The following is a 17520-nucleotide window of genomic DNA, read 5'->3' on the forward strand; positions in this document are numbered from 1 at the left end:
ATATGAGACATTAGAATCCCTGCTCCACTTCCTCCCCTCTCCCCCAGCGCTAGACTATTGGCCTGTAGGTTGTTTTGCAGTCCTTCTTACTGTCTGGCTTTTATCAGAAATTTCACATTCAATAGGAGATATTTTAGCAATAGAAATAAAGCATGGCAACTCTTCTGATTTTCACAAATTGACATTTTCTGAAGAATAATTCCATTGCCAAAATTCTGCTGGCACCCTTAATACACGCATGACTCCTCTCCATCACTTGAATCTCCTTGAAGATTTCCTTGAAGAGGGGACTCTTTCCCCTTCTCATGAAAACAGCAGCTTGGGAGGCCTTAAGGGGGTGCTTGGTCCTCAAAAAGGGCTTTCTACAAAGGACTCCCTTTTACTTTACAGTGCATTGAGGCTTGATTTGCATAAGCAACAAGACTAAGTAAGTTCTAAAAATTGAAGAAGCACTGCAGGTAAATATGTTTAGCCAGTAAGAATACAATACAGAAATAAACCCAAATACTTCTTTGTACACTTGGTACTGTTTATAAATCCAGAGTTTTCCATGAGTTGCCAGCTGTTTAATTTATCATGTTAGCTCTTGACGTTTTTCTGATAAGTATGAAAGATAAATAAATCTATCACATTTTTGCTTTCTAACTGCAATTGCATTTGCAGCATAGGATGCACTGAAATAATAGATTGCTTAGCAAAGTAAATATATGAAAATGGTGTTTAGGATTTCAGTGTAAGCAGTAATTAGAGTACCGCTTGTCAGTTTTAGAGCATTGTGAAATATTATGGCATATTGTGACTTTATTTTTACAGAATCTGTTACATACCTGTCATGTTAATTCAACTAGAAAGCATTCTTTATGACAATTCATATAATATCATAAAGGCAACCAGTCATGTTTGTTATTGAATCATTGTATGTCTCAATGTTGAAATTAAATTGAAAAAGAAAAAGACAGTGCAGGAATATTAAGCTCAGTATAAAATGCGTTTTAAAGGCAGCAGATCTTATTTTGCCACTCCTCTTGCAATCATAAGGTTCTTAAGATGTGAACTTGCTTGAATTAGATATACCTGCAGGAATTAATATTTTGTCTAGTGTTGACGGAAGTGATTACATGAACTGCAACAAAATACCCAAGGCTGATGAAGAAAATGTGAAATTTTTATTATTGTTCAGTTCTTACAGGGCAAGATGGATTTTTTGCTTTTATTCACTGACTCTGACACTTTTTCTCTACTGGTTCACATTTACTATTGACCAAAGTGGACTCTTAGGAAAAAGGTTAAAGCTAGTTTCATAAAAAGCTTAGGATTAGATATAAGAGAACACCTAAGTGAATGATGGACCCCTGCACCTTCTGTGTTATTGAAAATGATTTAACACAGTTTTAAACATTAACTTTACTTATTGTCCTTGTGAACTGCAGGACACATGCATGAGAAGGAAAGATCCTTTATTTCTTGGTTTGGTCAACCTTGGCATCTTGAAAGTGTGGATTTTGGTAGTTAGTTGGTGGGGTGTTGTGGGGTTTTTTTGTTTGTTTGTTAGGTTTGGGGTTTTTTTTGGATGATAGCTTTCTCAGGCACTGCTTGGAAGGAATCCAATTTGTGTGTGATTGGTGTCTCAAGTCTATCTCTTGATACTAAATATGAATGGGTCTTTTCTGTGCATCTTACTTGTTTTCTGTTCTCATAATTTACTCTACAGTTGTTGTTAGCAGTCTTGTACGTTTCTTAAGCAGCACCAGATGTCAGCTCAAGTGTTTTTACTTTGACATATCTATGTAGTCTTATCTCCTAGGGCAGGTACAATAAAAGGTTTTACAACATTTCTGTAAACTGAATGTTTTTAAAAGTGGGTTTGCAGTCTCTTATGCTGCTTTAAATAAGTTTGAACTATATTTGGCATTGTTGCTTCCTAACAACATACTGGAGTTGAATTACATGGAGTTACATATAGCTGGTGCTGCTGGGCAAGCTTATCACAGTTACTAGATGGTTATTTCACTGTAAATATATAGTAGATATAATTAAAACTGTTTAGTGAAGCATTCCTCTACTGATCTGTTTTTATTAACATGGCATAGAACAGTGATAGTCAATATCATTAAATATTTTTATCCTTCTTGGATAGAAGTAACAGAGTTGTTATTAATTGAACAAATAAAAAGGTTTTATGAAACTTTAAGTACATATCTATTACTTGTCTAGCTTTATTCGTCTCTGAAATGGTGAAGATTTTTTCCAATAATGTTTACCACTAGCTGAAGTGTTCTATGTGCCAGTTCAAAACAGAAGTTGTTAGCTGTGATAGGATCTACTAAAAGGAGCTGTAGCTCACCTAAAAGTAGTTTAGTATTCAAGATTGCTTTCTTCTTCAATTTCCATCTCAGAAAGAGTTGAGTGTGGTGGTTATTTTCAGTTTTACTTCAAACTTTTGTACTTCAATCTTGAAAAGTCAGGCCAATGTTGTCAAATACAGCTGAACTTATACTACTAGTCCTTATTCTGCGCCCATTATCAAGGGACATGAGCTAATTTAAATGAAGTATTAAGTAACAAGAGAAGCTTTTGGGAAACGTGGGGGTGTTTTTTTATTCCTTTCTAAATTAAAAAAGTGTATGTACTTTTTTTATATTATATTTGAATGTGCTTGTTACTGTGCTTTGTGATAGTAAGCATATGCAGTGGGCTTCAATTGGACAGAATACAGTGTTAATTAAAAGAACTTTTAGAAAAGGACTGAAAAACTGGTAGGTGTATTTTTAGGTTCCAGTATTTGTTTTATTCTGACTTTTCTGTCTGATCTATATATTTAAGAGGCATTTTTTTTTTTTGTTCACCAGTGTGAAATTGCATGAGAAATAGTGACTACTGACTTTGAATATCTCAATTCTGTAACAACTGATTTTGATGGCTCCTCAATACTAATCACTTAAGCATTTGCTCTCATTTATTAATGATTAAATAAGAAGAAAAGATGATTAAAAGTAGTGTGGCACTAAATGCAAGTACTATGTTTTTCAGTTTTAGCTGAATATGCTCTCACATTTGGGTTAGTTGTATGGAGATTTTTATTGTTTCTTTGTTCTGGTACTGAGGCAATGAATGTTAAATATGCACTAGTCATACAAAATATGATGCTATCGCTACCATTTATTGGCAGCAATTGTTAATGCTTTTGATATCTTAATCATTCAGCTATGCATCCACCAGTAAATTAGCACATTAACTGTATAAGTGATATTGGCTTCTCGCAAATGCAGATAACTTTTTTTCCTTTTTGGTATGTAGTCTTTGCCACTAAACCATGTGTATGTGTGCATGTGGACCAGGGCATTCAGTGAGTTTTGGTTAATCTCGAGAAAGATGAAGTTTCAAGTGCACTCCTAGGGCTGAAAGCTCAGTTATTCTAATTTAGGATATTTTTAAAATGTAAAAACAATGTTGGAAATTTACTCTCTTTCTGTATGAATGGGGGGGAAAAAACAACCAACCAAGCGCTCCTCCCCTAACTGAAGAGATTAATATCAAATGCTTAGCAAAAAATACAAACCTTTAAACTTAAGCCTTTCTGATCACTGGAAGAGCATTGATATTTTCCATGGACTCCCTCTGATTTCATGTAAAATGAGAAGCTGAAGCCAATGAGCTTTTGATCTGACAAAATGAAAAAAGTGACTGTCTTACCTGTACCAGATCTCATTCAAAGTTTGGGCTCAAGTGCACTGTGATATGATGTGAATAAAATGAAAATTTCATTTATTAGGATATTTTTGCAGGGAGCCTGAAAACACTTTTGTTCTGAGGATTCAGTTCTTTGGCTTTTCATACACTTAATTCTGAATTCAGGAAATGTAGGTTCATACCCGAATGTATACAAACAAACATGCATGTAATCATTCAGCCACTTATGAACAGTTTATCATTTAATAGATTCCCATTTTTATAGACTATTTTGAATAGTATTCCACTTGCAATAAAACCAGATAAATTTTAAATAATGTATTAATAGTATATTAATATGAGAGCTTATACTTTTGAGGTTTCATGACTAAAAAATGTCAGTGGAATGCCATGAGTGAACCTGTTTACTCCTCTAAGAATTGGATTGAATGGCTGCTGCAGATCAGATATACAAATACTGGAGAGGCCAAACAGAAGCGAAGTTGTAGAGAAAGCCAGTGATACTATTGCATAGAACTAAGAAATAGTATTTTAGTATACTTAATCTTGAATCTTCTGATGCTTACTTGTTTTGCAACAAGTAAGATTTAATGTTTTCGTAAGATTAGGGGTTTTGGCGGATCGTTTTACATTTGTCTTTACAGAGGAATGTTATAGTAGCATTTTGCAGCGTTTCCTAAAATAAATAGAACAACTAACAAATCACAGTAGGAAGGGAAAATGGCTCAATTTCAAACAAAGGGCATGCAGTTTATTGTGGGCAGGAGGAAAAGCATGTAAAAATTGTTTCTTTAACCCTTTTCTCATTGCTGGGGAGATTATCGCATTTCTCTGTCACTGGAGGTTTTAAAGGCTAAAGCATGTGTGAAGACTTTTGTCTTGTCTTAACCCACCATGGCAGGCAAGATGACTTCTCAGACTTTCACCCTTATTTTTTAGCATCTTTACCTAAATGGGTATTAAAAACAGCTATATATCAAAGAATTTCCTCACGAATTAGAAGAATGTTGGAAATCTATGGGGTTCATGAAATTAATTTCTTGGTCGGGGTGTGACCTGAGGTTTACTTCCTTCCAAGTCTGCCAAAATAATCAGCTCACATGATAATTTAAGACAATGAGAAACTAGGTCACCTTGCAGAAATCTTGTGACATCATTGTCCAATGCTATTTGTCATTGCCATAGACTAGGGGAAAGACTGTAGACTGCAAATGTCTGGTTGAAACAGTCCACACTAGGAATTCATTTAAAAATTTCCATTTTCTCTTTTGATAGTTGTTGAAGAAAAGATATTTTAATAAGGCGAAACATTAGTCTTCTGGCAATGTAGAAATTATCGCTGAAGTCTGTCTTTTCAGTCATACCTTTTGAGAAGAATGCTTTGGGCTCATATGTATCTCTTGGCAGTGCAGTGTGAAGTGCAGACAATTCCTTTTCAGTCTGTGATACGTGAATAGAAACACTGGGAGTAAGCTGTTTGATGGTGTCTATTGATGAGGAAGGGGAAGAAACTGGATGGCACAGATTTTGCTCGGTCTTTATTCACAGGATACTATTTATCCAAATTTTGCTTTCATGTTTATGTTAAAATCTTGCAATCCCTTTTTGTAATAAAGAGCCGAGAGAGCTATACCAAGTATAGAAGCATGGAGCCTTCTAAGCAGAGTGGGCTAAAAAGGATTAGCATGCATTTTTGATAGTTTGGAAGTCCTTTGTACCAATAAGCTCCCTCTCTAAAGTGACAGTGCAGACTAAGCTTTCTTAGAGAAGAAATGCCCCCGCTGTGGTGGTGTAGAACTAAATGTGGGGTTTTGTATGCTTGCTTCTCCCCCTGCCTTTGGTATTAGAGTTTCTAGAGGTTGTTTACTATGACTGCTCATTGGTGGAGAGGAACATAGGTAGTGATGTGACTTGGCATGCTATATGACTAGAAAAAATAGCATTGTAGTAGCAATAGCTTTTGCAATAGCAAAGTCATTCTTTGGAAGGAAAAAAAACCCCCAAACTCTGCATTATAGGTGATACTTCTTCTCCAGTTCTGAAATACAGGATTTAAGCTTGATGGAAAAAAGTTGCATTGCAGTACTCACTATTTTCAGTACTTGACAGGTCTCATTGTTATGAGGGGTCCCATTTCATGTATTTTATAAATATTTCAAATCAAGGTTCTTTAGATGAAGATATTAAGATGCCATCATTTCACAGCTGAGTGTCATTGGTGACAGGTAATTTTCCAAAGTTCCAAACAGGTTTTCTTTTTCTTTGTAACTTTTCTTATTTTTCAGTATTCCTAAAACCTCTCTGATTCCTTTCACGCTTCTGTCTTCCCAGTCAGGTTTCATAAAGAATGCAGCAATGGAAAGGTGTATTAAAAAGCTCCTGAAGTTTGAGTATAAAATGAAATAAAGTGCTTGAATACTTTCCTGTGATTTTTTTGCATGTAATCTACTACTTTTCTGTAGTTTATTATGTTTTTTTTCAGTTGAGGATATATTTTTAGTATATTAAGTGAAGAGAGAAAATAAATTCCCTGGTCATAAGAATGTTAAGGCAAAGTATCTTAATTTAAGGTAAGGTCTCACTGGGTGGAAATCTTGTAGTGAAATGTAAACAGATTCAAAGTAAGATGCTTTAATTTATCTTTTAATTTTCTAGCAGATTTGAATTGGGACAAATGGAATAGTCTCATTTTTCATAAGTTAAGTATGTAATCAGAACAATTTCACGCATCTTTGTTTTTGGTTTTCAAGAAGCCCTGCTTTTATTGTGTAACTAATGGCAGAATGTAGAAGGATTATGGTGGATTAATTTGCAACAGCTGTTGTAATAACTTCCTAATAGTTTCCTAAGTATAAAGGTAGGACCTGTTTATCTCTTTTTAATTGTGTAAAGTACGTATCAACTGCTAATAAATCTATGATGTCTAGCTATGCATGAAAGATCATTTAGATATAAATTACCTTTTATAATTGACTAGCTGTGGGCTGCAGATAATTTTGACCCACCTTCTACAGGAAATATAATGGTTGTATGTTTGATACTTTGTTCTTCTTTCACATTAGAATACAAATTTTGGTAAAAGTTTGACACTATGATTTTCCAGTGTACTTCCTGAATATCTATGTATTTTTAGTTAAGAGAATGAAGAAGAACATGTTGAAGTTCTGTATTGATGTATGTAAGCAAACAGTTTTTGGAGTTGAGAGGTGGGATTATCAGACTTCAAGCAATCATCTGAAAAGATCATTGGGTATAGTCCCATTAATCACTTACCACATGAAATATTTCTTTCTTAAATTTACAAAGATGCATTTAAAAAGTTAAATTATTTTGTCCCTACTGTTTGTCATCTGAAACTCTGTTCCAAAAGGTGTTCCAGAGTTTGATAGCTCTAATGGCAGAAAACTCTGCTAATTTCCAACTTAAATCTGTGAAGTGGCCGTGAACCCTAATTTGCATTGGTCTTTAATGTAAACAGTTCTTTTAATCTTTTCATTTGCTCCTTCCCTTTCTTTCTCTCTCCCCTACAATACATCAGAGTTATGCTCGTATCCATTCCATGCCAGAGCTTTAAGAGCATCCTCTGCTGATGCACCCATGGAGCCTTGGGGAGCAGACATCTTTAGCTGGTATTCTAGTCAGGGAGGGTCTCTTTGAGCTAGTTGTCAGGGCTGGCCCAAGGCAAGAGACAAGAACAGGAGATGTGAGGGCTCTAACAGGCAATAGCTCAAATAGGCTGAGCTCTGCCTGCTAGCCAGTTTTATTAGCTGTCCTGGCAACAACAATAACAGGGGCTACCAAAGACATAATATTTACAGAACATCATCTCCTTTAAATGGCATAACCTTGACACAATGTGTATATACATATCAGTCATTCATTTCTATTTAACATCTGTGTTGATGCATGAACAAATCAAGGTCATATTCTATTTGCCATATTCTATTTGAAATGATGTTTCACCAGTACACTTTTACATAGGATTAATACCTCTAGTGAATATACATTGCTTTTTGCATTATGACATTGTGTTTGACTTCTGCAAATACAGTCTGTAGCAATAAGGGTGTATTCCAGTGGTGGCTTCTAATGCATCCAGATCCCTATTCTCCGCAGTCATTTCTGATTGATGAGATCTTTGGTGTAGCATTGGGTTTTTCTTCTTAGTTACTAGCTGAATCATCTTGACTTTTATACTTGCGGCTTTCATTCCCTTTCTGTAACTCCAGTCACTGAGATAACCAGTTCATTCAGTATGATAACTCCTTTGTACTCCTTATTGACAGTGGTCCTAACTTTGTTTTAGCAGTGCTCGTCTGTTTCTTGTGCCAGGGTAATACAAAGAAAATACTAAAAAGATTGGTTCCAAGAATAATCTTTGGCATTGCTAACCTCCTTCCAGCTGATGCTTTCCTTTCAGAGGATGGTTAAGACTTAATTTGACATTTTTCATCCTAAATAACATTAAAAGCTCTGATTTTTCTCATGATGTCTGAGTATTTTTAGCTAAGTAAAATAATGCAATATGTAAGGCATGCAACTTTCAAGTCGTAAGTCAGAAAGTCAGAATAACAGAAACATTATTTTCCTATGTTGCTACCATATACTGTGTGAATGTAGAAGTTCATATTTAGAAAAGTTTCTCCTCCTTCCTTTCTGGTTGAAATGTCTCTTGAAAAATGTTAACGCTCCAATTCGAATAAGAATGCAGAAAAACTCAATCAGCTGTTTAAACAACGTAATACCCTGAAAGCACTAAAAGTAAAGTTCAAAGAACATTGCAGCCAGCTCATTCACACTGGTTTTGTGCATCCTGAATATGCATTTTTCTTATTTAATTGTCACCGTGGTGAATATGCTATTCACTATAATATTAACAGTGTCAGAATTACATATTCAGACAGGGGTGTTGAAAAAGAGAAGATCAAGGGGAAATTGAAAATAATGAAAAAAGATGACTGGCTACAGGGCTGTCTTTCATGACAGCTTTATCTGTCTTCTCAGCCTTTCCTGTTTGAAAGGGTATAATATAGACTTTTGTTTCTGATAGTAGTCAATGCAATTCTTGTCAGCACGTACGAAACCTCACAGTGGTAACTATATGATCTCATTTCCTGCATGAGACAAAGAGTTATTATGTTACTCATGTGGGTTCGGGTCTTCTAGGAAATATTTACTATGCCTTGTTGTGGTTGTTCTCTTTTTGGGGGGTTTGTGTTGTTTGTTTGTTTCTTTCTTTCTTTTTCGTTTGTTTGTTTTAAAGCTCTGTATCAGGTTTGTCATTATTTCATCTCCACAAAACAAATTCATTGTATCTTTCCAAAAATGCACCTTTGGCATTTTCACAAATTTTATCCTTTTAACATAATATATATTGTAATGTTAAGATCTGTAATTGTGGAAAACTTTCAGAATGGCTGTTTAAATGCACAGACTTTGTGCAAACTTCCCATTGCTGGAAGCAATTGTCTAGTACCTAGCAAAGCTATGTTTGTCTGCCTGTTTTCTATAATTGATTGAAGTGTAGGTTATATAGTAAATTTTAACAAGTGACCCAGTTGATACGGTGTGTTTGCAAATTTGGTAGCAATGACAAGTACCTTTTCCTCACCTTGAGTAGGCTATTTGGTAACCTCAACTTGTAGCTTTTGATTTGACTTCTGGGACAAAACTCTTAAAAAACTCTTGCAGCAAAGAGGGAAGAGGTTGTGCAAGCAGTTTTCCTTCAGTCGCATTTTGTGAGGGTTAGGTTTCTAAATCAACTAACTCTGTAGAATTGACAACTGATCAATCAATTTGTTCATTCACTTCTAAAAACAGGGGCTTTTTTGATTGTTTGATAACCCTGGTAGTTTATGAAGTAAATATAATTAGCTTTTTAATAAATGAACAAAGCTAGCATTGACCCTTGACACAGCATTGTAATTTCAGATTATATTTTCAAGTTCATGGCAACCTCTATTCATCACTATTGCAACCTACAGCTAAACAATTTCCTACTTATATGTCCCACAGTAACCTTCTACTAATTAATAGATGCACATAAAATTTTATTCTGCATTTTCAGTACTTGGACCTCTTGCTGTCTCTCAGATATCTTTATGAAAATCCCTTAAAGCTAGTGGAGGACGTGTGTGTGGTGGGTATGTTTGGGGTTTGTTTCGTTTTGTTTTAATTTTATCCTGACAGTACCTAAACTTCAGTATATACTTCTGGCTTTGCAATGCAGATCATTATATAAGTACGAAGCTATTTAAATGTATATGCCCAATGCTGATCCTCTCTCTGAAAATTTTCAGTTATTTCAGAATTAAAGATTATAGATTTGCTGACTGTAATCCAGTTAATTTTGTCAATAGTGAAGTGGCTAATGTAATTGCTTATTTTCTGTGTGCACTCTCACAAGATGTAAAAAGAGATCTAGGCTTAAGCACTAAAATAAGTAAGATGTAACAACGAAGAATGACCTTATTTAAAGGTTCAAGAAGTGACGACGAGTTACGTCATGGGGGTTATGAGAGTATGATGAATGGGCTATACAGCGACTGAATTGTTTCCTCATGTCATCAAGTACAGAATCCACACCAAGCAGTCCTAATGTGAGATGGAAAATCTATAGCCTTACATTTTCTCAGTAATTCTGTTCTGTAATGAATAACAAACTTGCTTCAAAAGGCAAATTGGATCTTGGTAAACAAAATGAAAAATGTTTAAATGGAATTTAAATCAGACAATAAGACAAAATCCAGCCAGTTTTCCCTTCTCCATACCTGAAAAAAACCAGGTATCTTTCTTGAGAGACTCTTTATCATTTTATAGGAGTTCTGATGATGAATGTAGATAATATATTGATAGTTATGCTTGTCTGTTCATGAGGAACATTGTCCCTGGCTTTGGAGAAATTTAGAGAATTAATGGGAGAAAGAAGGAAAATCATTCAAACCAATGACTAAATGAAGACCCACCTTTTAAAAAATGTCTGTGATTTTTGGTCTTGAGGACTGGATCCCCAGGCTTTAATTCACTCACAATTTCTAAGAGTTTCTGAGGACCTGTGACTTTCATTGACTTCATATGGTGATGTGGATCTTAAAATGTCTGAATTTGGGAGATTTATGCACATAATAAGCTCATAAGCTGTGGTAGGAGATTTGATTGTATAGTTATACAAGCAGACCTAACTTAAATTAAAAAAAAAAAAAAGTGGACACATTCACAGAATAAAAATTCACTCCTGGGTATAAATCTTTTGAAAGGGTTTAAAATTGGGGAAGTTACTCAGATGCATTCTGTATTGCTAGTTATGAGGAGAGTGCTGGCTCAGTGTTTCACATTTCACTGTGCGGAAATGTACGATTTCTTGATTTGAGGAAATTATGCAAAATCACATCAGTTGTTGTAAAAGTACTGTGTTCATGCAGTTTATAATACATTTAAGAAACGTTTTTTTCCAAAGCAGAGATTTGAAATTTCTGCCTCTGATAGAAAAGAAAGAATTGCTTTGTTCAGATAGACTTTTACATCAGTCTAGAGAAATAGCACCAAACACAACTGTATCCAGTGTATGTGTTGTTCCTCACCCCCACCCTGTTCACATACAGCATTTCAGCAACAAACACATGGAAGTTCTGATAAATGGGAAATTCCAAAAGTGCTGATGTCTAGCAGGTCTTCATAGATGATTTAAAATATGAAGAAGTAGTAATGAAGAAGCTAAATCACCCAGTAATCCTGGGATGAGTGATACAAAATTAATACTAGGTTTCTGAGGGAATCTTACTAACTTTGAAAGAATCTTCTTTTGCTAACTGTCAATCTTACAGAAGTTTGTCATTCTAAAAGCCCAAGATTTTGTGTCTGATTGTCCTCGAGACATTTTTCAGGCAGAAGAACCTTTTCCTTGGAAATTTCCGAAGCACTTGACTCTTTATCCAAGGTCATTTTATGTGACCAGGCTGGGAGGGATTGTACTCACAAAGAGTTTCTTTGGAAACTCTGACCATCTGGATGCTTCTGGTAGCTTATCTGTTGGGAAAATAGGATTGTGTCCTCATTAGCTATATAGGCATGCCAACCAAAACATTTAATTCTTTTGAATCTTTAAAAGTTTTATCAGCACAAGTTTGGTAGATGTCAGAATGGAGAAGAATGCTGTGGAAGAGGGGGAAGAACAAAAAAAAGAGGGGGTTGAGAAATAAACAGTGAAGAAAATTATAATAAGTAATAGGAATTTCTAGAGCCATGTAGTTTCTTTCAACAAGAAGAAATTTAAGGTCATTTTTTTTTTTGCATTTCTGCTTCAATTAATATAATAAAACCTTACAGTTCAATTTACAACAGCTAGCTAAACTCCCCGGGAGGTACTCTAGTGGTAATTAGTCATCTGAGAAAATGCAGCAAAGTCCAAGTAACTGGCAGATTCATAAACACATCACAAATAGTGTTGTTAAATTTTTAGGGTTTTTTCTTAAAGGAATATGCACGTTATGCAGTGTGAAAAGATGCACAGGAACACATACCTAAGGTTGGGGGGGGGAATAATTTAGCTCACATGTTTTCTCTTAATACCCTTCTTTACCAAGGAATGATATTTTACCTATGACTGAAAGTGCTGCATGTTATCTCATCACTCATTAGTAAAACATTATCTGAAACTTTGGCCAGAAAAACTGAGTTTCACTTCTTCCCTGTTTTTAAAAGACAACGAACCTGCAACTCTGTGGCTGAGCTGACATCTAGGCAGGCAGAGCTCGTTTTCTCTTTTGCAGTGCTACACGTAAATACAGGAATCCATCCTGCATTTGGATTGTCAAACCAGGCATGGGGCCTTCCTGCAAGCTGTGAGGAAGAAGTGACGTTTAATTAAAAAGTGCCAGGGTTAGGGGAGAGTGGGGACATTAATCTGTTTTCCAAAATTTAAGAAATTATTACAGGTTTATTTTTTGAGAGGTATAGCCTTTAGGCCTTTGGTCTTTGAATGCCAGCCTTTTCACCATATAAACATGGTATATTTAAGCCTGTTCTTCCTGCCTTACAATATAGTTCATTTCAATATACTATAACTGCATATTATTCTTATTATACAAAGTCATATTAAACTCAATGGTCCATGTATCTTTCACTTCAATATGACTTTGTGTAGTAAAATTGTATATAGTGAGAGGAATTCTTAATGAAGTACCTGCCAAGACTTCTCAAAGAACAACTAAGGGACTGAGAAAATGAAAAATTATGTTACCATGTAATTTACCATATAGTCACAGCTATAGAATTTTTTTTATGAAGCATCCACAATTATACAATATACCTCTTATCTTTTTTTTCTTTTTTTTTTTTAATAAAGTCTCATTATTTTAATAAACAGTTTAGGCCTGGGCTTGATGTTAGTGGCAAACTCTACAAAGGGGAGAATTGAGACAGGAACAGATGCTTTCCTTGTAGGGTGAAGTTAAGAAAAAAATGAATAGGGCTTATACATAAATGAGTCCAAAAAGAAAGCAAGAAAATACACTTCAGTGGTAATACTTAATAAAGGTTATCTTTAAAAAGGAAAACAGATAAACTTGAATTAAATTCAGTGCTCTAAATCATCTCAGTAAGCTTACATTGACTGCGTATGAATGGTCAGGTGAAGTTTTAAGATGTTATTTTTCACATTTCAAAGCTCTAAACATAAAAGAACTTAGGATAAAGAAAGAGGATCTCTTTCACTCTTCTTTTTTTGGTGAAGAGCTGAGACCATGAGGTGTCTTACTGATGTATGCAGCAGTAGGTGCTGCTACCTCTGTCTCTATAGAATGTTTCCAAGTTTCATTCACCTTGGTTTGAAAAGGCCTAAATCTGATTATTTGCTTCAGGCCACATTACATTGCTCTACATTGAGAAATCATAATTAAATAGTAAGTTTGAAGGAAGAGACCGGCTATTTAAAATTACTGTAGTTGGGGTGTGTTTTTAAGATGAACTGTAACTCTTGAATCTTCTATGAATTCAAAATAGGTAGACTAATCCCATGAAATTAATGTGGTATTTTCAATGTCTGGCCTTCAGAATCATATTCTGCACAAACCACGAGAAGGATTATAGTTCATATCTCTCACTTGAACTTGAAACTTGAGACCTGAAGCTATAAATACTGTTTTACAGAAGCCAGATCCTCAGTTACATCCATTCCCTCAGTCCCCTTTTCTGTGGAATCTCTTTTCTCTCCAAAGAGCCTGTATAGTGAATGAAATTCAATGGACTAATTTTCAAACTGAAACTGAGAGTTCTATGGAGAAAAATATAAGGAATGTCTTGTGCCTGTTCTGCAGTGATAGAGCTATGAAGTTAAGAAAAGGGATGTGGTTCTAGCCTAATGTAAAAACAGAAAAAAACAGTTTGGTTTTGGGTCATACCATAGAATATATAAACAGCTTTACATTCATGGGTAATGGCTTTTGTTACGAGATTTTTTTGATACTGAGATAAGTTACTAGGTTGTTAGCACACTAGGTTAAGGATTCATATCATTTAATAGACAAAGACAGCTAATCATAGTTGGTTAGTTGAGGCACAATTCTGACATTTTAATGTTTATTCATTACAGGGAGGTTACAATGAATGAGGTATCAATTCTATTCAAGAGCAAAAGAAACATCTGGAACATGCTTCTTTCAATTTTTTGAGGAAAAAATATTTTTTTTCTCAAACGAAAGATGCAACTACATACTGTTCCTCCCTTTTAAACTGGTGTGTTTTAAAATAAAATGTTTTATTTTAAAACATTAAATGAAATGTTTTAAAGACATGAAATGAAATGTCATTAATTTTGTAGTATGCAAGTTTATGACGCCTTATTAAAAAGAAAGGACAAAGGAGTTGCCTAAGCATTTAAAAAGGATGAGTAACTCCGTTGTTAAGTTCACTGTCCCAATGGAAAAAGTCATATCGCAAATCCTTGATGTAACACACATTAAAGTTTTCTGGATAGAGAGAATGTAGACATATGCAAGAAAGTCTAGAGATTGGAAACTTTCAAACCAAAATCATATCTCATTCAGTATGAAACAGTAAGTAGATTTCTACACATTTATTTGGCTCTGGTTTTGGATATGAGAAAAAGAGGTACAAAGGTGACAAAAGTATATAAAACTAAGCCTTTAAAGGTGAATTAGAAATACCATCTTTCGCTTCTCTGGTGAAATTTCTGGTATTTAAAATATCTTAAATTTCACATACTAATCTATCTGGGTTCTTAGAAAATAATGGATCCAAAAGTGGAGAAAACAAGAGGACAAGCAGTATAAAGACTTCTTAACATAGTGTTTATTAAATCCTTATGTATCTGCACGGTGGACTGGGTGTCCTATCTTTGCAGGCAGGTTACTTTGATTAGAGTTGTTTCTAGGCCAACAGTTTAATGGCTTTCAAAGACCTATGAATTACTCTTTTTCAAAGATGTCCATGTGCTTATTCTAACTGTATGTTTTCAGCCGCATCATGTAAGCCTGGAAGATACTGGAAATGCAAATATTTATTCCTTTGAAAAATCAGGAATTAGCACATGCTGGACTGAAACTTACAGGAATGTGAAGAAGGTGCAAGATTACGTTGAGTTTTTAAGGATGTGGGAAGAACTAAAAGGGAAAATTAGTCCAGTACTTTCTTCCACTTGAGCCCAGCATTTATAGTTTTAATGGTTTCGGGAGTGAAAACAGCATTGGAAAAGAGTCATCTCACCTGGCTGGTGTAAAAGTGAATAGCCCACTACACACAGCCTAGACAAACTGGTCGTCAGTTTGTCTCCACCAGCTTTTTGTGAGTTGGGGGTTTTTTTGTTTTGTTTTTTGGATTTTTTGTTTGTTTGTTTGTTTTTTCAATCAGTGTCACCCAAGTAATAAGGAAGCCTCGCCTTGTATGCCATCCATCACAAAAAGGCATAACATCACCTTTTCTGACTGTGACTACTACATGAGAGAAGGCTTGCTTGATAGCCTTCTTTTTTGTAAGGCTGAGTGACTGCGTGTCTGACCTTCAGTTTCCTCTCTCCTACACAGTGTGGTGTATGTAAGACATGCTAAAACATGTGCTGTATTATTCATAGTAATGTTAAATTCTGTAAACCCATATAAAGCCAATGAGAGAGGTTTTCAGGATCGAGGCTTGTAGAAATTATGGGGTAGTGGAGTGACCATGTAAATGGTGTTACTAAGTAAACAAAAATTCAGTATGAAACGAATCTGTACCATGACTGAGTGCATTTTCTCATTTTCCACCATTATTTTCCAAGATCTAATTTGGTTCAGTTATTCCATTGTAAACTTGAAATAACATAATTATTGTTAATGGTGCTATTCATGTATAACTGGAGAAGAATTTGGATTAGGATTTTGAAGAGCGAATCTTAATGGTACCCATATAGTATATTAACTGTTAATAAAAGTAGGTCTTGCTAAAAGGCCTTTGTAAGGGAAATTTCATCCCAGCACTTTTTCAATATTAATAAGTAACGAAATTACTTCTATCAATTCAGTGTGCTAAATGGAATTGATTACCACACTACTCATGTTAGCACACACAGAGCATAATATGGATCGGATTTTGAAAGTTAAGTGAATACAACATTAAAAATGAGAATTTTTCTTTCCACTGAAATCAGAACATTTAAGGCTCAGAATAAAACCTTAATTTGGGGCATTCTAGTTCAAAGTATTTAATAGAATAGAACTGCACTTTGTAAAATGAGTAGTCCAAAGCTGTTTCACACTTTGTTTCTAATTTCAGATCTCATTGTCTTGCTTGTTGACTGAATGCACTCTGTTCAGATGCTACCTGTACTGTAAGTGCATAACTTGATGAAACTGTGTTTCAGTGCTCACAATACCACCAATACATGTTACCCTCTATCTTTTCTGCATCTCTAATTTGTTATATTTTTCTTTCCTTCTGCTTATTGAACTCTTGCAGTGCATACTACCAGTTTCAATCTGCTTTGCTTCCTGGGCTCTTTCAGAACTATTTTAACACCTACTGTTTTTGGGAACCGTATGGATATTAAACTTTCAGTTCTGTTTGCAAGTCTTGGTTATGTTCACAGTATGCCAAGCTGATAGTTTTCCCCTCCTCTTCACCTTCATTGCTAGTCTCTTAAGATGATAAACAGAGCAGGAATATTCCTTAGTTTTTAAATGCTGTTATAATTATATGTAAAACAAAATTGAGGCAGAAAATAATGATCAGATCATAATTTTATAAAACAAACTATACTACACATGAATTAAACATGACATTACCATCCTACTGTTTGACTTCAGTTAGTTGAACTTACCCTTTTTATATAGGAATCAGTGCTCTGTGTTCTGACATAGGAAGTTAAATGTAAAATCTACAGTACAATCTTGGTAGGAAATTCTAACTAACTTGCTGAATTCAAACTACAGGAGAGATTGAGGCAGGTAGGATGTGATTATCTACATTGAAATTTTGCCAGGGCACTTGTTCTAACATTGGAGAGTCACAAAACTTAGGTATGAACTTGCTGAGTATTTCAACAGTTTGCGATTTTTTTTTTGGAAGTTGAGCACCCAAAATTGAGCAAGCCTCATGGGACAGACACATTGTGAGAACCCAGCATGAAGAGTGTCTGTAGTAGAAAGTTCCCATACAAAACATTGCATATTCTGATGTTTAAAGGATATTGATATAGAACATTACCAGACAGAAGCTGGTAAAAATAGTCAGAACACTGTCAGAAAGAATTTGGGAGGAGGTCTGGGTTTGCTGAATGTGCGACAGAGGAACATACCACAGTGATCTGTCAAGCCTTTACATTCAGTATTTTTTTTGTGT

The 17520-nt window shown here is 34.9% G+C and overlaps 1 long non-coding RNA gene across 1 annotated transcript in view; it reads left to right on the forward strand.

Moving 5' to 3' along the window:
* LOC142413896 (uncharacterized) overlaps positions 1 to 17520 on the forward strand; it is a 100572-nt gene that overhangs the window by 59335 nt on the left and 23717 nt on the right. The window contains exons 3-4 of the long non-coding RNA XR_012776922.1: positions 9758 to 9829; positions 16456 to 16505. This is a non-coding gene — a long non-coding RNA (uncharacterized LOC142413896). The remainder of the gene's footprint in view (positions 1 to 9757; positions 9830 to 16455; positions 16506 to 17520) is intronic.

Source organism: Mycteria americana, chromosome 8 (genome assembly GCF_035582795.1).
Source record: "Mycteria americana isolate JAX WOST 10 ecotype Jacksonville Zoo and Gardens chromosome 8, USCA_MyAme_1.0, whole genome shotgun sequence".
NCBI lineage: Eukaryota > Metazoa > Chordata > Aves > Ciconiiformes > Ciconiidae > Mycteria > Mycteria americana.